This window comes from Rhopalosiphum maidis, chromosome 1 (genome assembly GCF_003676215.2).
Source record: "Rhopalosiphum maidis isolate BTI-1 chromosome 1, ASM367621v3, whole genome shotgun sequence".
NCBI classification, from domain to species: Eukaryota; Metazoa; Arthropoda; class Insecta; order Hemiptera; family Aphididae; genus Rhopalosiphum; species Rhopalosiphum maidis.
This window is the reverse complement of record NC_040877.1, coordinates 90,844,235-90,863,265: the sequence shown is the minus strand read 5'-3', so window position 1 is coordinate 90,863,265 and position 19,031 is coordinate 90,844,235. Positions and strand designations below refer to the sequence as shown.

General features: G+C 28.9%; 1 protein-coding gene across 1 annotated transcript in view; it reads left to right on the top strand.

Annotated features, from left to right (window-relative positions):
- Positions 1–19,031, top strand: part of LOC113555021 (semaphorin-2A) — a 345,931-nt gene that overhangs the window by 56,206 nt on the left and 270,694 nt on the right. Inside the window, exon 3 of the mRNA XM_026959297.1 lies at positions 14,662–14,724. The gene's annotated coding sequence lies outside the window, so the exon portion shown is untranslated. The remainder of the gene's footprint in view (positions 1–14,661; positions 14,725–19,031) is intronic.

Below are 19,031 nucleotides of genomic sequence, written 5' to 3'. Positions count from 1 at the left end.
ATTAATAATTAATAATTTCATTAATTGTTTTTACATAACGAGCGAAAAATCTTTTTTTTTTTAAATACTCTATATAAAATAAAATGCTATGATTGTTCGTAAACACTAAAGTACGTGATGCATTAAAAATGTATATTTAATACTTATTATATGCATACATAATACTACGTCTTAAATACCTTGTAATGAATACATTGGTTTATCAGTATGAATGTATGATATTCAAGTGGATAAAAGATATCCCATGATATTATAGTTAATATAGCAGAAGCTATAGAGGTATGGCATAGATGGGACCTTTGAAATGACAGCAATATAGTATTTTAAACCGTAGTTGCATAAAATAAAATATTGTTTAATAATATATTTGTCGTATATATATTATGTACACTACGCGTATACCACTGACACAGTGACGGTCGCCAGAGAGTTAAAACGACACTGACCCATATATAATAAAATTATACGGCAATATATGTAGCGGTATTCCGTATAAAATGTTTAAGCGAATGCGTATATTGATATATAATATTATATTATATGAATTTTATAGCACTTAAATATATTATAATAGGTACCCAAATGATATTTGTATTACGTACATTTACATTTGCATATTCCGGTTGACCCATCTCCAGAGACTTGGTGGCGCGGACGAGTTCAATAATAATAATAATTATTATTATTGTTATTATTATTATTGTTACGGTTTCTTCTCTTTGCGGCGGCGGCGTGTTTTGAATCTATTCGTACAGCACGACCTACGCAGAAACGCAGTCGTCGCATCCGACAGTAGAGTTTTACGAGCGGTTCGCCGGGACAATGAGCCCGAAAAGTTTTCGGGGTGAGCAGCCGGCAGTCTCCCTCCGTATATAATACAGCGCGGCGTGGCGTTCGTCGGTTGGCACCTACGGGACGCGATCGTAAATTACGTTTCCATTGTAAAGCGTCCGCCGTCGCCGCCACCACTATGGCTCATTCCCTTGCACAAAGTCTCGGCCGTCGACGGTGGCTGAAATCGCGCGGGACTCCGGTCGTTGTTTACGTGTGTGTGTGTGTGTGTGTTTGGTTGGTGCGGAGGGCAAAAGTCATACGTCTGCTAAACTGCAACCCACCCCCTATAATAACGTCCTAATGACGTATGACCTCCCCGTAAGAGCGGCTCCGTATCGTATCAGTTTTTATTTCAATTCGCTATTCGGTATCCTTAAAACACATGCTATCGTGATAACAATATGTTATTGTGTCTGACACAGTGGCGTGTCCAGAATTTTTTTTGTGGATGGGCCACAAATGTTAAGTTCAGAATAGTTTTATTCCCTCCTCATATTATAATTTTATCTATTTAAGTTTTAGTATTTTTATTCTAAATGACTAATTTTGATATTTTTATAATAAATGGTAGTTTACCTTTTATTAAAACATACTCTTTAAATATTCAAAGCTTTCATTTTTATTGAAGTACCTAATCTAATCAAAACTAATTTTTTTCTTATTATAAATCATATTTTCATTTTTCATTGAGCATCGAACTTATATTAGTCTAGTACTTGTATAAAAATGTGGGTGGGCACTTGCCTACCAGGCCCACCCCCTAAACACGCCACTGGCACTTATACTTTTTAAAACAGTTTCTTAACTTTATATTATGATGTTTCTCAAAACGTAACTATCATTGTTTTTTTTTTTTTTTGTTTATACATTTTTAGGATTGGTATACTTTATTTAGGATTACAATTCACTTACCAACTTGGTCGATATTATAATTTAGATAAACACAGCATGGCCTATTACGTACTTAATGAAATATAAAATTGAGTTTTTGATATCAGTAGTTCGTACACGTGGAAACGATAGTACAGAAAAATAAAAAATAAACCACTTTAGTTGAAAAAATTAAACTTATTTAACACATTTACCTGTAAAAATTATCATCATTATAATACATATATTTTTGATTCAGTGCGGCTAGAATGGCGGAAAAATATGAGAACTATTTTTGTATAGTCAACACTGGTAAAAATATTTTATTATCTATGACCCTTCCACACTGTCTTTAAGAATGGTTTATCGCAGAAAAACAAAATTTTCTACGATCTCTATTATTATAACCTCCTCATAACAATGGTTAAGTTAGTTATACTATTTTACTATCAACAATCTTGTTAATAACCCGATTTATGATACCAAAAGTACTATTATTTTATTTTATAACGTCTTATTTCGTTTCTAAAAACTAAAGTATTCATTAACTACTTATACTAGTATTTTCATTAGCCTAGGTTTAAATTACTTTAGTAACTTGTGATAACTTTTTGAGTATTTTAGTATTTTTGCATTTTTATACAATGATATTCTTACGAGGATATGAAATAAACAAAGATACAGACAGGTATGTGATCATCAATTAAATTGTTAATATTTCTTCAAACTAACTGGAAAAAAATGCGTTATAACTGGTTGGTTAAAAATACAAGTTAAAAAAGTATTAATAATGATTGAATATATTAATAATGCAGTAGGTTTTTTATACAAATATGACATAAATTAGTATATATATATATAACATATATTTACGTTAGCTGGGACACATAAACAAGTAGAAAAATAATAAAGTAATAACTATAATAAAATTGTTGAAAATTATAAAATGTATCTTCAATTATATTAAAATTTAGCAATCTCGAATCAATATTCATATTATGTCTAGATTGAAAATGAAAAATCAATCCGTTCATCTATACACGAGTCAAATAAACATGATATATTTAAATGTAGCTCAATGGTATTTATTTAAAAATTATTTTTTATGATATATTTGATTAAAATTGTTTTTAAGTTAAATGATTCATCAAAATCAAAATAAAATTATACATATTATTAATGATTTTATTTTATATATTTTATGTTTAATCATTAAATGCTTATTTAAACCATATGAATTACACGTGTAGTGCTCGATAGAATGTGTGTTTCTGGTTACTCTGAGACGATATACCGTAATACGTAGAACTTAATATAGTATTATAATAGTATTTATGCAATTTAATATGATGTTTCATATCCACTGCCAACACAGACTCTGCACCTGTGTAACTTTGCCAATTACTGTTTATTATTGTCACGTGGTGCACGTGACTGCACTCGCGCACAAAACATGCCCCGTCAGTGCACGTGAGAAGTGTTAACTGTCAAAGTCATATGATATTACAACTACGATACCATTGTAAACGTTGTGTGAGTACTATATTAATATGTACATCGTATATTTATGCATAGTATATAAATCAGTAAGGAAAAATACGTTTAACGAGTGGACGAGCCGTAAAAGATGGCTAAATAAAATACACACATAATAACGCACTGCAGCCTGGCGTGTGTTTCAAGTCCGCATGGGCTTTTTTTCCAGTGTAGGTACCTACGACTGAATTCAAGAAAATATTATTATTATTATTATTGTTTTTTAATTTTTAAATATAAAAATCTCATTGTCGATTTGTTTCCATCAGACGTGTTAAAAGTTTTAGGAACTAAAACTTTTTAGAGCTTATTATGATCATTTTTATTTTTCCCAATTCTATATTAATTAGTTTCTGTGCTTAATTTAATTAACGAACAATATTAATTACTTTTTAAATACATTTTGAACAAACCACTGCAAAATAAAATTATATAACTAAAATACTTAAGTATACATGTTTAGTTTTATTATACTCTACGCGAAGTGTAAAGAAAATAATAATGTTATTTGCGGGTTTAAATTAGATTAGTTTTATTATATTTTACATATTTTAATTGAAATACTTTTCCGTATCTTGAGCTGGTTAGGAAAAATCAAATTATTAAAAATGTAATACGTCTTAGCTCTTACATTTTGTCTTGACAATCCCATAGCTTTATTTTGAAGTATTTGTTTTTATTAATTTTGTATACGAAAATATAAAATTGATCATCGAAATGGTTATTGATATAATAATTAGTGAATTGGTTTAGCTAAAATTGTTTTCGAAACATTAAGTTTACTGATAGTAAAGTAGTTCATAACAAATACATTTAGATAAAATAAATTGACAAACAAAATTAAAATAATTATACGATATCGACAAATATTGTAAACAAACCCATATTTTCACGTAGAATGAAAAACTAAATCAACAATTATTATTATTGTCGCTTACAAGTTTCGCACAACTAAAGAAAACAAATCATTAAACACCACGATTTCAATCGTAAAACCAAATAGTGTTGTTCTTGTTATTCTATTCACGACGTTTTTCTTTTGAACGGTCAAAGCTTAGCTTGTCTTGTATCCGGTGTTTCTTTTTTTTGTTTTCGAATCATTTACTAACCTTGCTCGAGATACTTGTCAGTTTTTTTATGTGTCCGGTATGACGAGTTTTTTAATCCTGGAAAATTTTAATCTCCGGATTTACAATGTTATGTGTCAAAACAGGTCTTGTGTCATTAATTCGCTTTCATTGTCATCGTTTACGGTTAAACAGAAAACTGTCTGGTGGTAAAACAGAAGACACATTTTCACGTTTTAAATGCAAATTTTTACTGCAACTCAATAGTTGTATATCATTTTTTTTTTATTTATTCTGTTTGGGTTTTTAGTACACATGAATAGCTACAACGCATTATACCACGAGACATGAAAATGTATTAGTTTAAAAGTTTAAAATAAAATAATGCGATAAAAAAATAATTACAAACCCAAACATTTTACAGAAAAGTTTTTTAATCGAATAAAAGACACGGGTCATACAACTATTCCTCGAAAAGCTTTTTATGTTACAAGTATAGGCCGAAAATAAAATTTTTAGATTAATGTCAAGTTTTTAATGCTGTATTATCTTAACGAAACTTAATCTAATCGAAATATTATTAATTTAACATTATTTTTATTTGTAACTATTTATATTTGAGCCAAAAAAATAAATGGAAATGTGTAAAGAAAAAAATAGTTAATTAATTAATTAATTTTTTTTGTGATTGTTGTATATTATAGTGATATAATGAATTTATTAAGCACGAAAGATATTGTATATATCATAAATATTAATTAGTGATATGTATCTACCTATTATAATTTATAGTTTATTGTCTATAATCATCCACTTCTATTGTAAAGTTCTATTATCATAAAAAAGAATTATTCATACATTTGTTTTCTAATATTGTACACATTTTAGAAATAATCACGTGAAATAATGCTAAATTCGTGATAATTAATTCCAACATAAAAATATATGGGGTTCTATTTCTGTGGTTAAATGGTGTTATCGGTACCCCGTTTATTTTTGCATTCTTGCGACACAGATGTCGTTTAATTTAAGAAGCTGGTCATGAAAATACATGCTTATTATTTACTTGATACTTTATTATACGAACATACATGCATTACTCCTTTAATAGCATTGGCTTAAAGCCTTAATCTATTATAGAACAATTAATGAATTTATTGACGTTAAGAACAAAAAAAACTTATTATATATATAGAAGTTAAAATAAAATATCTTATCTTGGTAAAAGTATCAATGTAATTTGATAGTACCATACATACTCAATGTGTTTGATAATATGATATACTGGCAACAAAAAAAAATTTAGTATTTTTTACCTTTATTGAATTAAACATGACATACATTGTAATACGAATGTGTCTTGTGTGTGTTTTTGATAAAGTCTTGACAGTTTAGTTTTTTCATAATATAAAGTGACCGTCGAGTTTTAGTTACCAAACATACTAATTACGACGTAGTTTCCAACTATGTAAAATTAATTTCCACTTCAAATAATAACACAATAATATAGTTATTGATTACCACCGCTAGAAATATTATGAATTAAAAAAATTTTAAATATATTTTTTCTTAATCCGATTACGTTTATAAAATGCATTTCCGTCGGTAAAAAAAAAAAAATAAATCTATGTAAAACAGTAACATAATATATAAATATATTAGAGGGAAATGTATGCTAATTTATTAAACATAATTTGTCAAGTACACCAGAGAATCAAAAACTTTTGTTTCTTTTAGTCATATTTAAATTTAATTTTGCCGTTGACCATTGTGACCGACCACATGCAAATTACGTGACGTTAACCCTACCTCACCTATATAGTTTCCTGATTACGGTAATTATAATGTTATTATTGTACGTGTGAGTTTTTAATACAAAACCTAAACCATCAGATTTCAACAAAATTATTCCTAAACAAACATATTGTATGCTAAATGACTAGCTATTGTTCATAGTAATATTTTATGATCTCTTTATTAAGCAACATTTTAACTGATGACGTTTTATTTGAACCTCTTGATGGATTTTAATGAACACTTGAGTAAGTATACTTTCAATTTGTTCAATCTTTTTAAACGAAATCGTCGAAGATGAAGTTTACAGGGTATTCAATATCGTTACACTTGAATGACTAAATAATATTTAATTAAATATTTTTACGTAGTGATTTATCGTTTATAGTTATTATTTTTCCCTAAAAGTCAACATAAATATTCAATATTGTTAATTCCGGTTTAATTATTTTAGTAATACTTTAATTAAGTACATGAACAAACTAAACATTCATGCTTTGTGTATAATCTAATTTTGTTGTTTTTAAATAATTTATCGATGTACTTTCAATCATTTAACTCTTAGGCTTATATAAATAAATAATAATCTACATCATATATGACATTAGTTTTTACCATATTGACATTTTGGCTTTATATTTTTCGTTAAATTTAAGTTCCATCGTATTTAATAACGGTTTTGGCTTAATAATTTAATTAAAAACATTTGAAGATATTTGTAATAATTAATTATTTAGAAAATAATATTTTTTGTTTTGATTCACAAAAATTGAAAACGATTTATAACGCAACAGTCGTTCAATATATTTCCGTTTACGTATTGAAAAACAACACATCGAGACCACTCCTCTACATAAAACTTTTTTCAATTGTATAGTATATTATAATATATCAGATGCGCAACAACAAAGTTAACAATCGATTTCGGAGAATACTTGAGCGATGCAAACTTTAGGGTTATTGCCACGATTACTTAAATTTTTAGTTTATTACATTTCTCGATAGACATTGCCGGGTGGGTAAGTACTCGTATGACGTATAATATGCACGTGGGCGCGCGCTTGTGTGAATAAACAATACGTGTGCGGAAAAAATAAATAAACCGAAAGTCAAACAATGGGAAGGGGAACTGCATTCTGCAGGAACGCATATCGAAAACCGAAAAAAAACCTATTGCGAGTTTCCACGAAACGCACACTGATCCTGTTGACTTTGCAAATTCACTCTCTGCCGCAGCAATACTGCTCCCTAAACCACCGACGACTTTACACGATGAAAACCGCCACACATACACACACACACACTTGGCTAGTTGACTTATCGATCGTCTCACTCTCTTAACACTTAATACAAATGAAAGACGACGACCGTCGCCACTGCTATAGAAGATTATATACATTATATTATTATCACCCACCATATCGTGTCCTCCCGTATTAAATACACATTACGCACACTCCGTATTATCTGTGAGAGTATACAAGACTTACTTTAAGTCACTTCTACGGATCGTCTTTGTATAGAATCTTCGTGGTTTTCAACCCTTACACGGATCGTACCACTCCGCTTGTTCGTCCATGTCGTCGTAGAATAGTGAAAACGTACGAAAATAAGACGATACATCTTAGCACAGAGAGAACACGGCTTGTTGCCCGGGTTGTCTATTATATATTATTATGCCCATTGTCCGCAACATGCTATATCGTAGGGTGAACCGATCGCATTTCGACCGACTTCCCTCTACGATGTAATATTTTGTATTTCACAAATCATGAGTAGACAGTTAATTTCATTACGCTTAGTTATATTCTTCTATAGAAATATCTTAGTAATTGGAAGAATTGTATTATACGTGTTAAATTTCACCGGGTTTTTATATGATGTTGATAATAATGATGATATTATATTTTAAAATGATGTAGGAAAATGAGAGGCTTCTATTAATACTCAAGCTTCGAAGACAAATTCCAAAAATGAAAAAATTCCAGCAACGTTGTGGAACTAAGATAAATAAGGATGCATATAGGTACCTACAAAATTGTTATCGAAAAATTTTCGTCAACATTTTTTCTTTGTGTACCAACAAAAATTTCAAATAGGCGTTATTACTTATATAATAAGCAAGTACGTGTAACATAATCTGATACACGTGTCTTAATATCATAATATCATATCGTTTCGAAAACGTACGGCCGCTACATTAAACTATAAAACAAGTTTAAAAAAATAAAAAAGTCCAAAACAACCGTCTCCGTTAACATAGTATAATGTAGTCACATACTGCATGTCTGCGTGTACGTGCATGTATATATTGTTAAACACCCGTACACTGCGGAGGGGGCGTAACGGAGAATATTATATATTAGCCGAATGCTCTCGTGAATCATATATATTGTTTTACCTCGACCCGTCGCGCGAAACCAATACCCTTTCACAAACGTCACGTCGGATTTACCGCACGGCCTTCGAGCACCACTATATATAATACATAGCACTCATATGTGTTTATGTTAATCGGTGTGAATTTAAACCAACTTCGACGTACAATACGCACATTATGTAAGCTCGCAAGACGCCTTTTCGAATTTTACACGCGGTTATCCATTATCAGTTCGATATAAGTTTCATAGCAACGAAATTATATTATTATTATAGAATGTTGACGATGTTATATATATATATTAAATAAGTGTACCTGGGTGATATTATAAGGACTGACGGGCGTATAACGCGTGACAAATATCGCTCGATGAACAGACAACTACAGTAATGTGGAGTTTGATGCGCATTCATGTCGTTTATTGTACCGTTTTTTCCGTTGAATGTATTGTTAAAAATATGTTTTAAACAATAAGATTTGCGTTTGTGAAATTTCAACTGCTGACATTTTGTACACGGTCGTTCGATAATAACTAACGTTGTTGTAAGCGCGTAGTTTGTGTCATAACGTTGTTTATTAGTGCATTAAAACGCACCAAAACTTTATTGTAATAATTTTGTGTCGTCTATACACAATATACCTTGTCAATACCATAGCAAAAGTTCAAACTTTAAAGTATCTATTAATTTTAATGAATATCTCATCGATTTAATACATAATAATAATAATAATAATAATGAAATGTTTGCGTTCGTACAATAATATATTATTAATTGTAAATGAAAATTCAGCCGAAAAATAAATAAAAATATAGTATAAAAAGTACAATTCATTTATTGAAGTAAACAGTTAAATACGTATATAAAAAAAATATGTATATTAAGAGATTTAAAATTAAATTTTTTGTAATTTGTACTCGATCGTTTTTATTTTATTTAGGTTTCATAAAATCAGAGTTTAGTAGACTTTTCATTAGCATATTGCAGTACACATTATTCATTATACTAAGGGAAAAAACGAGTTGACAAAAATAAGTTAGTTGTAAATAGTTGTATATTTACAGGTGGAAAATATTTCAAGAGTATTAATATAGTATAATATTAATAATAGTAAAAAAATAAACTGGTGTAAAAATAGTTAGGTTAGTTAAGTTTCATAAGACAAAAAAATCTTATCTGTACAAAAACGACAATTTTATTTTTTAGAATGGTAAAGCGCAACAAAGTTTTATTTCTGATAGAAACAAATAAGTGAATAAAACAGAACAGTGCACTTACATAGAAGAGGGTTTTCTTCCACTTTTTATGTGCATACTCGTATATATGTGCACATAAAAAAATAAAATAATAACTAAAACCTTAAGAGTGGAAATCTAATATTTTGCAACTTTAGATCAATATTTGTTTGGAAACTACGGTTTACGCGGTGGGTGGGTTCTACTCAAAGCTCGCGCTCTCCAAATTCTGTGGAAATTGGCCTAGAGTCGTAAATCAGAAAGTTCGAGACAAATACTTTTCCAACTAAAATTGTCTTGGCCAATACAACTAACTTTGCAATCAAATAATTTTCACAAATAATGTACATACGCGCGACAGAAACTCGTTAATAAACTTTAAAATCGGTCGGTCGCCGGGGGAAATAATGTCTGTAAACGCGTGTAGTAATGATAAAAAAAAAACAGAACAAATTTGCGTGGCACATAGGTCTATACTGTCACCCCCTCCGAACAACCTTTTTGTCGATGGGTGTATTTGTCACACGCAGTGCTTAGTAATTTTTTTTTCTACCTCCGTGCACACAAAGGATTTTCGTGTATAAAACGAGACGGGCAATTTGTATCGTAAACAAACACACATACACACACATGGGTGATTACGTTACGAACAAAACGGTTAGCAAACGCGTCGGGAAAATGTTGTTGTAAAAAAAAAAAATTAACGTATTACCTCGTCACGAATTCTCTAGTAGGGGTCGGTAAAAACACTCACACGCACACATTGTCCGACAACATAATGAACGAGCATTGATTGGAGACGGGCGACTGCTCTAATGAACCGTTAAAACTGCAACGTTTTGACCGATGGCATGACGTGGTGTTGCAATTATTTTATGGCTGCATATCACGGGGGAAAATTTTTTATTTATTTTGTTTTTATTATTATTATTATTATTATTTGTACACCCTCACGAGTTTGGCTTATCATTTTGTTTTTACTGGTTTGGCCATGAAATGATGGATGGCCTCGTTGTACATATTTTTATTTTTTCTATACATATACTACTTTATTATAAACTCTTCTCTTTTTAATATTATTATTCAACTCCATTCCTATCTGTATACGTTTTCCGTCTATTTCGTTCTCTCGACTCGGCTTATCTTGTCATCCTTGCCCGCGTTTTTAAACCATCCGTTCGTCCCTCCTCTCGCCATTGCAGTCAAGCTCTAATAGCTACACTGTTGAAGCCACTGTAATATAAGCTGCTTTATCATTTGATCCGCATCCTGACTAGGTTCTCTTTGAAAAATGCATTTATGGCATACTTTTCGTTTATTTTATTATTTTATTTTATTTAAATCAATAATGAGCTTTTGGACCATTTAAACGGATAGATTACCTACCAAGGATACTCTGTGTCTCTTCCTAATTTTTATCTGTCTCTCTTAGTGGAAACGATCGTTACTTACCTGTCAATTAATCAAAACTCTGATTTCTGTTTATTCATTTATTTTCTTGGAACTCCCTTAAAATATGTAATCTCAGCACTATAATATATATTATATGTTTTTTTTTATTGATTTTAATGAAAATAAATACTACCAAGTTATCACTAAGTAAAACGCTTCTAAATATATTGGATTTCATTTTTTCATTGCGATAAAACGTGTGTATTAGTTTCAAAATGTCCTGTGAAAAATGTCTGAAATTTGATAAACGCTTTTGAAAGTTAACATGGTACGGATGACATAGTTTATCACTATTAAGTCACTCTTAACATTAAGGTTTAAAATTGATGACCACCTGAGGTTTCTAACAACTCATCCTGTCTTATACGAGTATATGACCTATTTAAAGCCTTTTACCAATAGATTTCGATACGATACTTCACAAAATTGAAATCGAGAAAGATACAGGTTTTATATGAATTTTAAGGATAAAGAAAAAATATCCAAAAGTTTCAAATTAAAAGAAAAGTACATAACTATTATACATTTAATTTTTTTTGACATTAAATAATTATAATTAAAATAATCTTAATGTACAAAGTTTTGTATATAAAAGTTTTATTCATCATGTTAATTTGTATAATTTCTGCTTTAAAAAAATTATCATTATCATAAGTACAAAACCCCTTATTTTCTATTCCTCGTGCGTATACAATTTATAATTAATTTTTATTCAACACATATTGCTCGTTAACACACTGGTATATATTTTTATTCAATGGTTTATTTCCAAAGTCAAAATAAAACAGGAATCATGCATGAATTGTTGAATTTTTATTCAGTCGTTACTCGTATTAATTAAAATAAATAATGAAGTAGTAAATTCGTGTACATTATAATACAAAATAATATTTACTATTTAGTATACCTTAAATCGTTGTAAATAGTCAAGGTTATTTATATTTTTCAATTACAAGAGTGAACATAATTTGTACATAGATTCCAGGTTAATTTTAGAAAAATGGGATAATTTAATAAATTGTGCATAATATGTAGTTTCGGTATATTTGTATTGTCGTTAAAAAAAGTTAAGCAGAATATTGTATACAATTTCAAATGTCTAAATAATTTATCTATTTTGTGATTTTAACAAACAAATTAAATTAATTTTTAAAAAAATGGATACCTAAATATTCTTAATTGTATGTTATTCTTTATTTTTTAAGAAATATTGATTTTTTACATTATACCCCTCCTCTAAATTACCATATAGATACGATTTACTACCGGTAACCAACCTCAAAGTTGAAGATTAAAGCCTAATTAATGTTTCTCGTCTACAGAAAAAAACACATAATTGTAAAACCAAAATTTTTATACTCAGAGTCTAAAATAATTAAGCCCAAACAGAAATGTGTTTAAAATATTAATTTATTCAAGTGAAACCTACTATAAAAATTAGTTTGCCAAGTAGAAGCAATTTAAAAATAAGAAGAAAGGCTGGTGAACTTACAAGTAAAAGGTCGATCACAAAGTTGTTTTTATTGCGACTTATTTGTTTTTAATTAAACAAGAAGAGATTTTACTGTTTGGTTTTTTTTACGTATTTCACGTACAGCTGAAATAATTAATTTAAATTGTATACGTAATGCTGAATCAATGTGTATGTATATCACGAAAAATAAATAATAATAATGTAGAACAAATTATATATCTATATATCATAACTTATATAACCGTGTGTATACAAAATAATAGATTTGTAAATGTCTACTACTGCGAAACATACTCGAGATAACTCATTAGATATAAAATCATCCACGTTGCGCACCTATTTATTAAATTATGCACAACTGCATGGGATACAATCAGTGAAACACTTTGCATAATGCTAATTCGATAAATATTGAAAAAGCATTATTCAATTCGTATTACATGGATTAAAATTTCAAAACAAAGAATCAGTGGTAATGATGTATCCACACAAAATTATTACTGCACATACATTGGTAAAAAAAAAAAAATAATAATAATAATAAAGAAAACGGTTAGATTATAATATTTTCGCACACGGCCAAAGGTGTGCAGTAAAATCCTTTTAAGGTCTGCGTAGCGTGATTTTCTTTTATTTCCTCTTTTTATTTTTACATCGAGTTGTTAAAACTTTACAAACTTATTTGAACAGCTGAATAAATTATCTGCATAAATAATGTAAGCTAAATGGATGTTTTCGTTGAAAAAGTAACACGCTTTTAACTTAATTCTCTGAATATTATGATAATACTTTTTTTCTCAACTTGTTAGGTTGCTGAAACTTTTATTTCGTTATGATTGGTTAAAAAACGCAAATCCCTCATGAGCATGAAAAACGACTACACGTTCTTTGGAAATGCAATTCCCAATTGCGTGTGCACGTTTTTATGCTAGAAAATATTTCTAAATTAATTATATTGTCCCTTATATTTACTATATTATATTTCCATTCGTTATATTTTAATTTGTTGTTGTAGATATACGTAAAATTTAATCATGTTAAAATACTCTTGTCTCTGACTATAGTAATAAGGTACTGACTATCATTTGTTTTTCTTATAGTTTTTTTTTTTAAGTATCTCGTCGTTTATAACGGCCACTAGGGAAATACCCTTAGTATATGGAGTGCGCATTATAAATAAAATTAACTTTACACGCATTGTATCGTATGTAGAATCCTTTGGGATAAGATTTCTGTTGATGAGGTGTTAACATTACTGTATTATATTATGTTATTATATAGTTGCTCGAAATTCAACCGATCAAGACTAATATTATTGTCATATTATGGTATTCTTCTTGAAACAAAATATAATGCAAGTTAAATTTATATTCAACTACCTATCTGAAAAAAAATACATATAATATAAATGTATAAATCTGTAGAATTTAGGGAATTTACATAAAAATATCACGAAGAGAAATTTTTTTTTTTTTATATTTCTTTTCAATAAGCTTCCCATTTAGCTCTTTAATTGTAAGAACTACAATTGATTTTTCTGTATTTTCAATAGGTTAACCCATATAAAAAAACCACAGGTATATGGGGTTTTTTGCATTAATTCGAGAAAAGAAAATCGTTAAATACAAATTTCGATCGTCACAACGTTGTCGTATCAAAACTTTAAAATGTGGATGGACAAAAAAAGACCAAATGCCATTGAGCTGGAAATGCGGTAAACTTCTTGACCGTATTGTGTACATTCAAGTCTCACAATAGGCATAATCGTTTTTATCCGTCCTCTCCTTTGGTCGTATATTTTATTTACTTTTCTTTTTTCTGCGTGGCATTCATAAAAAATCGTACGTGAACTGCAAAAATTCTAACAAACCACTGGCGTCAAACATTTATTTGTTATATTTATAGTTAGCCTTGCCGTCAGCAGCTATTCTTGTTATTTAATATTATTTGTAAAAGAACTTACCTGTTTTTATTAAATAAGTTTTACCTATTTTTTACAAGTTTTTATTATTTGTTTCAGATTTCATATATGGTGTTGACAAAAACATGTACTAAATTTTAACTTTCAGTTGAATTTATTCAGGTGAGTTTCTACATAATTTTATTTTCATGCATAATATAATTCTTAATTTAATGGTTTATTTTCCTTTTTTTTTTGAAAAATTATATTCAATGTATTTCAAAGTGAAATTGAAATTCTTATAAAACGGCAGCTTAGATAGGCAAAATAGATACACAACGTTCCTGTGTAATAATATTATTATTTGTTCGGCCATCTCATAGCTATTAATTATTAATTATTATTTATTATCTACTCGTAGAATTGTTTTGTTCGTATGGTTCAAAAATACATTTATATTTATTATTACAGTTTTATAGGTAATAAACTACACACTCACACGTGAACACTTCATTTTTACGCTTGACCTGCAATTATTTTACCATTTATTCACCAGTAAAATGCTAAGTCTAAGTGACTTTTCAATAGCCATAACTTTTAACTTCGAATTTTATTGGCCTAGCTACATTATTTTTATAATTATAAAAATGTACTGAACATACTATTATAAGAATGTTTTTAATTTAGTATTCGTCTTTACAGCTATAAATATATTGTGATTTAAAAATAAATTTATTTAAAATAACTAATTATTTAAAAATATTATTAAAGACTTATTTTAAACATCAATCGGAAGATAAATTTTTAATTGAGTAAACATAATTATAATTCAAGGTTTCGAAAAAACTAATCACAGAGTATAAATATCTTTACTCGAAAATTTGAGGGTGACTTTTGCATAATTTGTGGACATAATAAAACATGAACATTTAATACACATTATACAATTAGTATAAAATTTAAAATACGTTATTATCGAATAAATCGATGGCAAAGAAGGATATTATGCTAAGGACGTAAATAATGACGCTTATCAAAAAATAAATTACAATAACTTTGTATGCATAAAAGTCCAACTATATACCTTATACTTTATTATTAAATTATTCAGATTGAAAAAAAAATCTAAATCCGATAAACGTTTGTACATTTTGAATCATTATACTTGAAACTCAGAAATGCGTCATTAGGAAACGTAAAGTTTATTTTATATTTCCTTTTAGAGGGTTTCTTTCCTGTCAATCGTCATCAGTTCACAAAAGTAAAGTGTCACGTTTTTTATTGAACTATCGACAATTGAGTCTCCGATAAAAGATTTTATTCGTTTTTTCACTTTTAATTATTTGGAACATTTATAGTACGTTACACAGTATATTGACATTAACGACATTAAAGTGAAACTTTAGCACCACTGCGTTGCCAATGGCCAATTAGTAATTCAATCATCTAAAATTTACAGACAATTAAATTCCTATACATATTTGAAATTCTTTAAAACTGCTCAACCTCCTCAAGGTCAGTTGAAATGAATATTATAAAATTTATAATATAAATAAACACGCTTTGTTTCCAAAGACTGTTTATAAAGTTCAAGCATGGCTTATATATTCTAAGGAATTTGTTTATTCTATTATACTCTAAAACAATGTTAAGGTAAATTATATTAGTAGGTCTATTCATTTAAATTATATATTATGATACTTTGTTATGACCGTAACAGTATTCAATAATAGTATTTTATATTGAAAAGTGACGGTATAAATAAAAACTATCCATTATTGTGTCGTTACCATTAATAATAAAAAGTTTCAACAATAATGTTAATAAAAATCGTCAAAAATAAATAGTTGTATCATTAGTAAAAAAATAAACGATATTACCTAATACATAGAGTATAACATGAATAATATCCGTAGTAAACATAAAAGTATGTTATAGTATTGTATACATAATACTATAATAGTATCTAATAATGACCTATTTCATGAATTACATCAAATTTAACAGTAGTTAACAAAAAAAATATGTCAAAAATATTTAAATAAACATTGTTAGTCTAGATATTGATATAATAACAAATTAACCAAACAAAAATGTATTAATACATAATACTAAATGAAAAAAAAAGATATGGTTGAAAAATTACAGTTAGTGTTACGATATTAGTGTAGTTGAGAATTTCAACTTTTATTTTAAGTTTATTACATATCATATACATATATATATATAAAAATAAATATTATCTTAAAAATGAATTAAATAAAACTCAAATTAACGATACATTCACTTTACAACCAAATGCATGTATTTCGTATGATATTGTGGATAGTTACAAGGTTGATATTATTTTATGCGAGTAAGAATAGTATCATTATAATGAAAAAAAAAAAAGTGTTCTCGTATCTTTTTCCCCGCGGTTTTGGTAATCGATGTTTGCGTTGCGGCGGTCGTAAAAATTGCATATACCTAATATAAGCTGGGACGACAGAAGACCCCTGTAGTAATGTTTGCGTTTTAATGTGCGTTCATCAAAGTGATTTTTAAAACAAACTTTGTTTATTTTCTATTTTATGTAAAATACGAACGAAAAAAAATAAAACTATGGTTTAGGGTGAAGTGGAAAATTTAAATAAACCATAAAAGTCGTGCGGGATGAAAAACACCATTATGCGACGAATGTGATCCCCTTCGATGCTAATACTATGAGACCCCCCCCACTCCGTCTCTTTTTCCGTCTCTTAACCATTCAATCTCACTCTATCTCTCTCTTCAACACTTTTCTATCATTTACCCCTCACTCACATGCTTCGTATCTCTAGCGATTGAATTACGATGGAGAATATTTGATGTGACTCCCTACGTCAAAATAAAAAAAATTTCACACGGTGGTTAAAAGCCTCCGGCAAGAAGTATAACAGTTCCGAGAGCGAATCTTAAGGAAGGAAAAATATTGAACCCGAAAACTAAACTTAAAATTTGTTTCACAAAATTTACCAGTAGTTTAAGTTTCAATGATAGGTTTTTCTGCACCAAGGCCTGACTTAAAATATATTGCTTGTCATATAGACGTTTCGTCGAAACCAAAATTTATTTGGCCACGGAGATATTATATTGTCACGAATAAAGTATTATATAAGTACACCTATAATAAATAAATTATTATTATACCTATATGTACTAAATATATATATATGCATTAATGAAAGTTAAACTTTTCTCTCAAAATTTTACTCTCTCTCTTTCTCTTCGTCACTATCTCTCACTACCCTGCTCATCCGCGATCCCGTGTTTTTATATTATATTTCCACGAGTTTAATATTTTCACCCTCTCTGTGCTCTCTCTCTCTCTTTTTACCCCTCTCTCTCTATATATATATATATATTGTATACATACATATAAATATACTGGGAGTACGGGAAATGGAGGAGACTGTTCTGGGTGATGGATGACCCCGCGTCTCTCTCATTCCGGTCAATCCAATAAACCGTGCACGGCCATATTTCACGGTTTTTCTCTGCTCCACTAACCTCTCCCGCCACATTCTTTTTGCATCCAAATACCATCACTACTACCACTTTCATTCCCTCTTCACCACTAACACACACACACACACACATACACACACCCTCGTCACCACTTCTACGCCTACACCATTACCACGCAAATCTCTATGGAATTTTTTAATCTGTCCAATCTCGTTCGAGCTCCACGATTATCCCATATCGGATTTCGAGATCCATCATTTTGGATGGCTATAATTCGTATACGTCGTCGTCGACATACTACAACACACATAAATATATAAAAATATTGAGTAATTTTTCTAAGAGAATGACTTAAAAGGTAATACTGATTGAGAAACTTATTTCCTTCGTAAGATACCGAAATAAATAACGCATGTAAGTATTTTTAAATGAATATCGCCTTTTGAATACAAAGTATAATGGATACACTTCGTTACAAGTAAACCTGAATAGAATAATTGTGTTGTATATTTTATGTATTTTTGTTTTTAATTGTTAATGGTTTTACAGGAGAAACAAAACTTAAAATATGTAGGTACTATGTAGGATTTTAGTATAAACTTCACAAAAAAATAATAATTTAGTTTTAATTGTTCTATAACATTAAAGGAAAATGAGTTTTTTCTGTCTGTATATAAAGAACATCGCTTTGAATAACTTTGAGACTGAATCAGATTACTGTGCAGATTGTTTTGTTAAAATTTAAAATTAATATACATTTTTATGCATCGTATATTCATCAATCAAAATATACATTACACGGTAATTTTTTTTTCATTTTTCATAATCAATGTAAACAAAGTAATACACGTTTCATAACAGTTCTATAAAAACTTAATGCGCCCATTAAAAATAATTTATATCACAGCATACCTATTTATTATCACCGTGTTGAGTAGCGCACTGTTGACATTAAATTATAGTATATGATGTAACTTGCTTACTTGCTGACGCTGCCTTCGTGA